Here is a 9,529-nt window from a genome sequence, read left to right as displayed (position 1 = left end):
AGCCGCACTCTAAATCCAGCCGAGAGAAATTACTCTACTACTGAGCAAGAATGCTTAGCAGTAGTGTGGGCCTTGGAAAAATGGAGGTATTATTTGGAGGGTAGATTCTTTACGGTGGTTACCGACCATTCCTCCTTGGTTTGGGTTTTTAAGACAACCAAACCAAATACCCGGCTTATACGATGGGCCTTACGGCTTCAAGAATTTACGTTTACCGTGGAGTACAGGAAAGGAAAGTACAACACTGTTCCTGATGCACTATCCAGAGCACCCGTGGATGATTCCTATAAAGCTGTCTTCACTTGTTCCACTCTGGTATCTGAAATTCGACAAACACAAAATGAGTTGCCCTTTACTGATCATCTAGTGTGGAAATCTCAGCAAGAGGATTCAGAGATCAAGACTTACTATCAGAAGATAGTAGACACGGGGGAAATTATCATTAATCCATCGATAAAATTTACCATAATGGAGGACAAAGTCTTCCGAGTTATGCAGACTGCTCATAAAACTCTCTATCAGGTGTATGTGCCAAAGAATCTTCGACAACCATTCCTTCAAGCTTTCCACGAAGATCCGTTGGCCGGGCATTTTGGACAGTTTAAGACCACCAAGAGAGTACAAGCTTTGGCTTATTGGCCTACTCTCAGCCATGATGTTAAAGAGTTTATACAGCATTGTCAGATCTGTCAGCGTTACAAACCAGAGAATCGTCGACCATCTGGAAAACTGCAACAAACCATAGTTCAACGACCATGGGAGATGTTAGGAGTGGATCTAATGGGTCCTTTTCCACGAAGCTCCTCAGGAAATGTATATCTGCTAGTCTTTGTGGACTACTATTCACGGTGGGTTGAATTATTTGGATTGAGAAAAGCCACAGCTGAGATTATCTCAAGGGTAATGATCAATGAAGTGTTTACCAGGTGGGGTGTTCCAAATTATCTTCTGTCAGATCGTGGTCCACAATTTGTTTCTTCAGTGTTACAAGAAGTATGTCAGGAATGGGGTGTTATTCAGAGATTGACTACAGCATATCACCCTCAGACAAATCTAACGGAAAGGATCAATAGAACACTCAAGACCCTGATGGCGTCCTATGTTGAGGAGCAACACAAACAGTGGGACAAACATCTGACCGAGTTCCGATTTGCTCTAAATTCGGCTGTGCATGAGTCCACTGGGACAACTCCTGCAGAAGTAAATCTTGGTCGCCCACTCAGAGGGCCTATGGAAGTATTGTTGTATCCTAGAGATATTTTGCCTGATGACCCTTGTTACGACAAAACACTTGAATTAAAACAAATGAGGGCATATGTGGAACAAAAACTTAAGACAGCACGTCAAAGACAAAAAAGAAATTATGATAAGCATCGAAGAGACGTGCAATATGGGAACAAGGATAGAGTCTGGTTGCGTTCGAATCCATATTCAAAAGCGGAAAAGGCATTCTCAGCAAAATTGGCTCCTAGGTGGCAAGGGCCATATCGTGTAGTACAACAAGTGGGACCTCTCAATTATAAAATCGTATTAGAGAAAACAGGAGAAGATCTAAGAGTGGCTCATGTGTCCAGGCTTAAACCTTGTTATCCCTCTGCCGAGGAACTTGAACAGCAACAGTGCCGGAAACTACTTGAACTCTTTAATGAAGAGAGTGATACTGAGGAGTTTTTGGGATTTGAAGATTTAACCGTAGAGAAAGAACTGAAAGGAAAAAAAGGAATGTTTGTGAATGTAGGGAATGACAAATACGCCTCCCATGATGGGTGGCTCTTCTGAAGGGGAAGGGAGTGTAACAGTGCACTTTCGTGGGCACGCATTGGGTTTGTGTTGTTGGTCTGGGGTATGGCGCGGTTCATTGGTGTAGGGGTGTAGAGTATTGGAAAAAGCGGCCGCAATAAAGATGGCGCCTATGTTGGTCCGCCCGGGCAATCCCGGAAGTATGCTGACGTAGCTGCTAAAGGTGCTTAAAAAAAGCCATGGCGGCGATAACAAAAAGGGTAACAAAGAAGAGAAGGGCAGTTCACCGGGATACTCACCTCTATGAAAGCCGTGTTTATTGTGTTGTTGCGACGGAAAGTATGTTACGCCGGCGAACGGATATTTACTCTATTGAAGGAACTCACTGGTGTATGGAGTATGTCGCTGTATATAACGGAGTGCTTGTATCGTGAATGGAGTTAAACCAATGAAGATAAATACGGATGGAGCTGATCGGGAGCTGCTCTTTAACTCTGGAAAGCTGGTGGAGTTGTGAGTAACTGGTGATCTTTACCCAGCGCCATTAAACTGGCTTTGTAAGTTACTTCTGTTTAATACCCTGGACGCAATGGATTGAGTGACATTACTGATGAACTGGTGACTTTGACTTTCCTTTATTCTTATTTGTACAATTCTTTATTTTTCAGATTATTTAACTGTGCTGAAGGGTTGTGAGATGAATATTTTCTGCTGTTGATGTTGGTTATGCTGGTGTTTATTGCTAAAGAATTGTGTTATGTGGTGTGATGGAATTGGTGCATTGTTATTATTGAATACACTGAATATTGCATTATGGTGAAAAGTTGTACTTCTTCCTTATTTGGTTTGCTCTTCCAAGATTTGGGATATGTGTGATGAGTATGCCTTAAGATACATGTGTCCTTTGTTCACTCTCCTTCTGATTGGACTAACAATCCTTACTGTAATTGACAGAGTATTTATCTCTGTCTGGCACCCCAGCATATTTTTAAGAGGGAAAGTGTTACAATATGAATTCCAAACCAATTAAATACAGCATAAACATCTGTGAGGAATGTGATGCAAACACCAGCTATGCAGTGAACATGCAGGTTTACACGGAAAGACGGCTGGTGGAGCCTCAAGGAAGAACGAGGGTTATGAGGGTTGTGCTTGACATTGCACATGCTCTCAGGGGGCAAAACAGAACTTTCACAAGCTACCACTTAGATCAACTGCTACTGAAGAGAAAGCTCACAAAGGTCATAAAGGTGAGCTGCTGCTAACCAAGAACACGGCCCCTCAGTCTTAAATGTTTGCATTCACAGGGACCCCAGCGCTAGTGTCTAACTGCCCCAAAAAGGGACAACATTTTGTGCTCATGAGCACTTTGCACAGTAATGCTGAAATCAGCACAAGAGAGAACCAGAAACTCAGAATGATCCTAGAGTAGAATGCCGAACATTGTACAAAAAACGAACATAACAGGAGGGTTAAAGCCGTAATAATAACAGAGATTAATAATAATAATGACAGATTAACTTATTTAGGTATAAATCAATAAAATTATATTTCTAATAATAATTAATGTGTTAAAATATCAGATAGCATTCATTTCGCTGACATTAAATTTCTGTCTTTATTTTATCATAAGGGTGTGTGAATGTGACAGTGAGTTGGTGTAAATAAATAAATATTCAGTGGAGATTTATTTAGCTGCTGTTCAGCTGGTGTGTAAATGTTGTGTCACACTCACACAGTGCAGGAAAATGTGTTTTGTTCTCTTTCTCATTCATCACAGCTTATCTCTGTGCTCACAGATGATGTTGAGTTTGTGTGTTAATGTGCTGAATGTTCAGAACTCGAGGCCCTGAGAGTTAGACAGGTTTAGAAGATGGCAATGAGACAGTGAGCTGAGATTCTGTACGGAACTATAATGCTGTGAATTACTTACTTATTTATGCTTGGTTCGCGGTTGTGTGGATAATCCACGGGTCGGGTGGATCTCCAGTAGATGAGATAAGCACAAATCATTCATTCATTCATTCATTCATCTTCTACCGCTTATCCGAACTACCTTGGGTCACAGGGAGCCTGTGCCTATCTCAGGCGTCATCGGGCATCAAGGCAGGATATACCCTGGACGGAGTGCCAACCCATCACAGGGCACACACACACTTTCATTCACTCACACAATCACACACTACGGACAATTTTCCAGAGATGCCAATCAACCTACCATGCATGTCTTTGGACCGGGGGAGGAAACCGGAGTACCCGGAGGAAACCCCCGAGGCACGGAGAGAACATGCAAACTCCACACACACAAGGTGGAGGCGGGAATCGAACCCCGACCCTGGAGGTGTGAGGCGAACGTGCTAACCACGTTCGTAAATATTAGTAAATAGTAAATATTAACTACATACTTTACATATTAGAGGAAAATTAGTTTTTGTTCTGGATGAAACAAAATCGATTCCCACAACCGCAGCGGCTCGCTAGGAGAATCTTCTGCCTTCCTGCACCAAGCGGTGCGAGCGAACACTCATTTAGTGCAGCAGGCCGAGTTTTACACACACAGTGGAATCACCTGAATCGTGACACAGTTTATCGTAAGGTTATAAATATGTGGTGTGTTCTGTAGCCCATAAGTTATGAGGAAAAATAACTCGCCTGTTCAGGAAGTTCAGAATCAGCTTTATTGCCAGGTTCTGTAGGGTTCTACATGTAAAGGAATTTATTTTGGTGCGCAGTAATAATAGAGATGAAGCATAAATATAGAAAACAAAGTTAATAAAAGTCGACAGAAACAGTGATATTCCAGCTAAAGTCGGAGTTGCGGGTTGAGTACAGATATATTAATCAGAGAAAATGATGGTGGGGGTTGAGTACAGGCGGATGATTTATTTGAAGAGGCGGATTCGGGTGACATTTACATTTATGGCATTTAGCAGACTCTCTTATCCAGCGTGACTTACATTTTTATTTTAATTTATACAACTGAGCAATACTGGGTTAAGGGCCTTGCACAGGGGCCCAGCAGTAGAACCTTGGTGAACCTGGGATTCAAACTCATGACCTTCCGATCAGTAGTTCAACACCGTAACCACTAGGCTACCACATCCCAACCTGACATTTGACCTTTTTATATAGGAGTGTTGTGTGTGACAGAAGAGTGTCAGGATTGTTGTGTGTGGCACCATCTCAGGGCCCCCAGTTTGAGAACCACTGGCACTAGACTACTTGTTCTGAGCAGGTGTTGTCAGTGAACCGGGGCCCCCTGGCAAGATCTCAGGGCCCCCAGTTTGAGAACCACTGGCCTAGACTACTTGTTCTGAGCAGGTGTTGTCAGTGAACTGGGGCCCCCTGGCACCATCTCAGGGCCCCCAGTTTGAGAACCACTGGCCCTAGACTACTTGTTCTGAGCAGGTGTTGTCAGTGAACAGGCTGTAAAACTGTTGGCTAAGTTACAGACACTCATGAAAAACTCCTGCTGATGATCTGGGAAACGTCTCTAACAGCAGTCACAATGTCATTGTTTGTGTCAAACAAGTTGTGAATTAGTTGTAACATTACAACAGGAGATCATGACTTACTCTGTGCTCAAAGTGATGCTCACAGCTCCAGAGCTTTTCTCTGTGGGTGAACGAGGATGATGATGAACAATTCCAGGATCTGTTTGTTTTTTTTTCATTGGTTGTTGTGTTAAATCTTACCCAGATACAATAGTGCTGTTTTCTGATTGGTTATTGTGTAGCCTCTTGTTTTGATTGGCTGATAAGTGTCAGGCTCGACTAAGAGCTCCAGGGGAGATGCGCTTGGGTCCTGCCCGGTTCCATAGAGACAGCGGTGCGGACTGATACATTTTGGGCGCTGCAGCTTATTAAATATATGATAAATAGTCAGTTTTTCTGCGTGACAAAAGACCGACATGAGGGACTGTCACGTTAATGCGTGATACATGAGAGCTCTGATACTCTTTAGGAGTGACGAGGATGGACAGAATTAGATTTAATAAATAAATAAATAAATAAATAAACAAACAAATAAATGAATAAATAAATATAACAATAATAATAATAATAATACTTCTTCTTTTGGCTTTTCCCTTCAGGGGTCTCCACAGCGAATCATCTCTCTCCACCTATCCCTACCTTCTCCATCCTCAACACTTGCACCCACTAGCTTCATATCCTCATTAATTACATCCATATACCTCCTCTTTGGCCTTCCTCTTTGCCTCCTGCCTGGCAGCTCCATGTCCAACATTCTCCTACTAATATACTCACTCTCCCTCCTCTGAACATGTCCAGACCATCTTAATCTGGCCTCCCTAACTCCCTAACGCCGGATGCCCTTCCTGACGCAACCCTCTCTATTTATCCAGGCTTGGGACCAGCACAGAAGTCACTGGACTGTGGCCCCATGGCTAGATTAGTAATAATAATAACAACAACAACAACAACAACAATAATAATAAATGATAACAACAACAATAACAATAACAACAACAACAACAACAACAATAATAATAATAATAATAATAATAATAATAATGTTTATTATTGTTACGGGTATGAAGCTAACATACTGAGCACCAAGTTAAATTCTATTAATACTAAATTAATGCTAAATTAAATGCTGTTCCAGGCCAAAAGATTGATTTTAATACTTGAATACATTTAAAAGTGTTGAGAGAAAGGTGTAGACCAGAGGTCACTAACAGGTGGACCGTGGTCCGGGTGCGGACCCAGAAGCTGTCCAATCCGGACCCGGACCTACAGCCCAAACAAAAGGTTATGATGTAAAACTTGACGGGGCGCTTCTATTTTAACCGGCGCAGCTTTTGCAGTCTTTACGGTAGTGTTAGTGTAAATGCACAGACCAATTGCATGTGATTTAAGACCATCCCACGTGATCCCGCTCAGCCAATCAAATCTGTGCATTCCTTTAGTAAACCCTGCAGCTCAACAATGCAAGACAGAGGAGAGACAATTAGAGTAAAGTTACACATGAAAGAAAGATAGTGATACGTGTAGAAAACAAAGGGAGAGAAACCGACGAGTGAGACGGAGAAAGTTTCAGAAACTGTGACACTTATTAAAAGTGACAATGTGAAACACCTTTATGAGACAAAACATAAAGGTTTTGAAAAAACATCCACTCAAATCTGAAGACAGCGTCCCTGAGACAGCTTTCCCAGGTCTGAGTGAAGTAGCCCTATACATCCTGACCATGTTTGGCTCTACATACAACTGTGAGGCAGCTTTCTCCACAATGAACATAATCCAAACTAAATATGGTTCCAGGGTCACTAATGAGCACCTCCACATGTGTATGAGAGCGGCCCTGACTCCATTCAAGCCCAGGTTTAACCCTAACCCAAGCCCAGGTTTAACTCTAACCCAAGCCCAGGTTTAACTCTAACCCAAGCCCAGGTTTAACCCTAACCCAAGCCCAGGTTTAACTCTAACCCAAGCCCAGGTTTAACTCTAACCCAAGCCCAGGTTTAACTCTAACCCAAGCCCAGGTTTAACTCTAACCCAAGCCCAGGTTTAACCCTAACACAAGCCCAGGTTTAACTCTAACCCAAGCCCAGGTTTAACTCTAACCCAAGCCCAGGTTTAACTCTAACCCAAGCCCAGGTTTAACCCTAACACAAGCCCAGGTTTAACTCTAACCCAAGCCCAGGTTTAACCCTAACACAAGCCCAGGTTTAACTCTAACCCAAGCCCAGGTTTAACTCTAACCCAAGCCCAGGTTTAACCCTAACTCAAGCCCAGGTTTAACCCTAACACAAGCCCAGGTTTAACTCTAACCCAAGCCCAGGTTTAACCCTAACCCAAGCCCAGGTTTAACCCTAACCCAAGCCAAGCTAGAGCTCAGTTCTCTCACTGAGATATAAAAGGGAAATTTAAGCACTTTATTTAAACATACACAATTTTCACATTTTATTTATTTTCTATTATTTTGAAATTTACATTTACATTTACATTTACAGCATTTGGCAGACGCCCTTATCCAGAGCGACGTACATAAGTGCTTAAATCTCTAACATTGAATACATTAATGCTGGATCACTAAGTTACATACTTAAGATACCATGAGTTTAAAACATTTGTTCAAAGTTACAATGAAAGTGTCAAAGGTGTGTTTTTTTTTTTTTTTTTTTTTTTAAAATGCAAAAGATAATGAAAGAAGTGCTAGTTGAAGTGTTTCCTGAATAAGTAGGTCTTCAACCGCCGCTTGAAAATAGCCAGTGACTCAGCTGTCCGGACCTCTAGGGGAAGTTCGTTCCACCACCTTGGTGCCAGTACAGAGAAGAGTCTTGTAGTATACTTGCCTCTTACCCTGAGAGATGGTGGAACCAGTCTAGCAGTGCTGGTAGATCGGAGGGTGCGGGGTGCAGTGCGAGGAGTGATGAGGGCTTTGAGGTAAGAGGGAGCTGGTCCATTTTTGGCTTTGTAGGCCAGCATCAGTGTTTTGAATCTGATGCGTGCAGCTACCGGAAGCCAGTGGAGGGATCGCAGCAGCGGGGTGGTATGAGAGAACTTTGGCAGGTTGAAAACAAGCCGGGCAGCTGCATTTTGGATCATTTGCAGAGGACGGATTGCGTTCATAGGTAGACCTGCCAGCAGTGCATTGCAGTAATCCAGTCTAGAAATGACAAGAGACTGAACAAGTACCTGAGCAGCCTGTGTGGACAGAAATGGTCGAATCCTTCTAATGTTGTAGAGAAGAAACCGACATGAGCGAGTCACATTAGCAACATGAGAGGAAAAGGACAGTTGATTGTCCATGGTTACCCCAAGGTTGCGAGCTGTGGCTGAAGGGGAGATCAGATCGTTGTGCAAGGATATAGCAAGATCATGACCTGGGGATGAATCACCTGGGATGAAGAGCAGCTCAGTTTTGCTAGGATTAAGCTTTAACTGATGAGCAGTCATCCATGATGAAATTTCTGCCAGACATGCAGAGATCCGGTCAGAAGCTGTGGCATCTGCGGGTGGGAAAGAGAAGATAAGTTGTGTATCATCAGCATAGCAGTGGTAAGAGAACCCATGTGAGGAAATAACTTCACCAAGAGAGTGAGTATACAGGGAGAAAAGAAGAGGACCAAGTACTGAGCCTTGTGGGACGCCAGTGGAGAGTCTGCGTGGAGCAGATGTCACTCCCCTCCATGTTACCTGATATGAGCGTCCTTCCAGGTAGGAAGCGAACCATTCCCAAGCTGATCCGCATATCCCAAGACTCCTGAGGGTGGCTAAGAGAGTCTTATGGTTGACCGTATCAAACGCTGCTGAAAGGTCAAGGAGGATAAGGACAGATGAGAGATTGGCTGATCTAGCAGCATGTAGTTTCTCAGAGACATCTAAAAGGGCTGTCTCTGTGGAATGAGCTGCTTTAAAGCCAGACTGGTTGGGGTCTTGGAGGTTGTTCTGTGAGAGATAGACAGACAGTAGCCCTACTTTTATTTATTTAATGAGAGAACATTATACATATCTACAATCATACATATGTTCAGTTCTATGTTACGTGACAATAAATATTGTCAAAAAGTTTTTAAATTGTACTGAATGTATTTGATTTGACAGTCAGGTATTGATTGCTTGCGGACGGTAATACAACTACTAGGCTACTTAAATATATCACACTAACTAGTGAGACATTATGAACTTCCGGACCTTTGTTTCAAGAAATTTTCTCTTACTGGACCTCTTTATATTTTAGTTAAATACCTCTGGTGTAGATCAACTTTACACGCGTGTAGCAACACTAGAGGCACAGTGCTGCTCTACCCACAATGCAG

The 9,529-nt window shown here is 42.8% G+C and overlaps 1 protein-coding gene across 1 annotated transcript in view; it reads left to right on the top strand.

Annotated features, from left to right (window-relative positions):
* Nucleotides 1-9,517: 9,517 nt before the first annotated feature.
* Nucleotides 9,518-9,529, top strand: part of zc3h15 (zinc finger CCCH-type containing 15) — a 14,837-nt gene continuing 14,825 nt past the window's right edge. Inside the window, exon 1 of the mRNA XM_060877141.1 lies at nucleotides 9,518-9,529. This exon is cut by the window's right edge and continues 191 nt beyond it. The gene's annotated coding sequence lies outside the window, so the exon portion shown is untranslated.

The sequence above is a fragment of the Tachysurus vachellii genome, chromosome 8 (genome assembly GCF_030014155.1).
Source record: "Tachysurus vachellii isolate PV-2020 chromosome 8, HZAU_Pvac_v1, whole genome shotgun sequence".
In the NCBI taxonomy this organism is placed as follows: domain Eukaryota; kingdom Metazoa; phylum Chordata; class Actinopteri; order Siluriformes; family Bagridae; genus Tachysurus; species Tachysurus vachellii.
The sequence above is the reverse complement of the archived record's forward strand: the minus strand, read 5'-3'. Positions and strand labels throughout refer to the sequence as shown.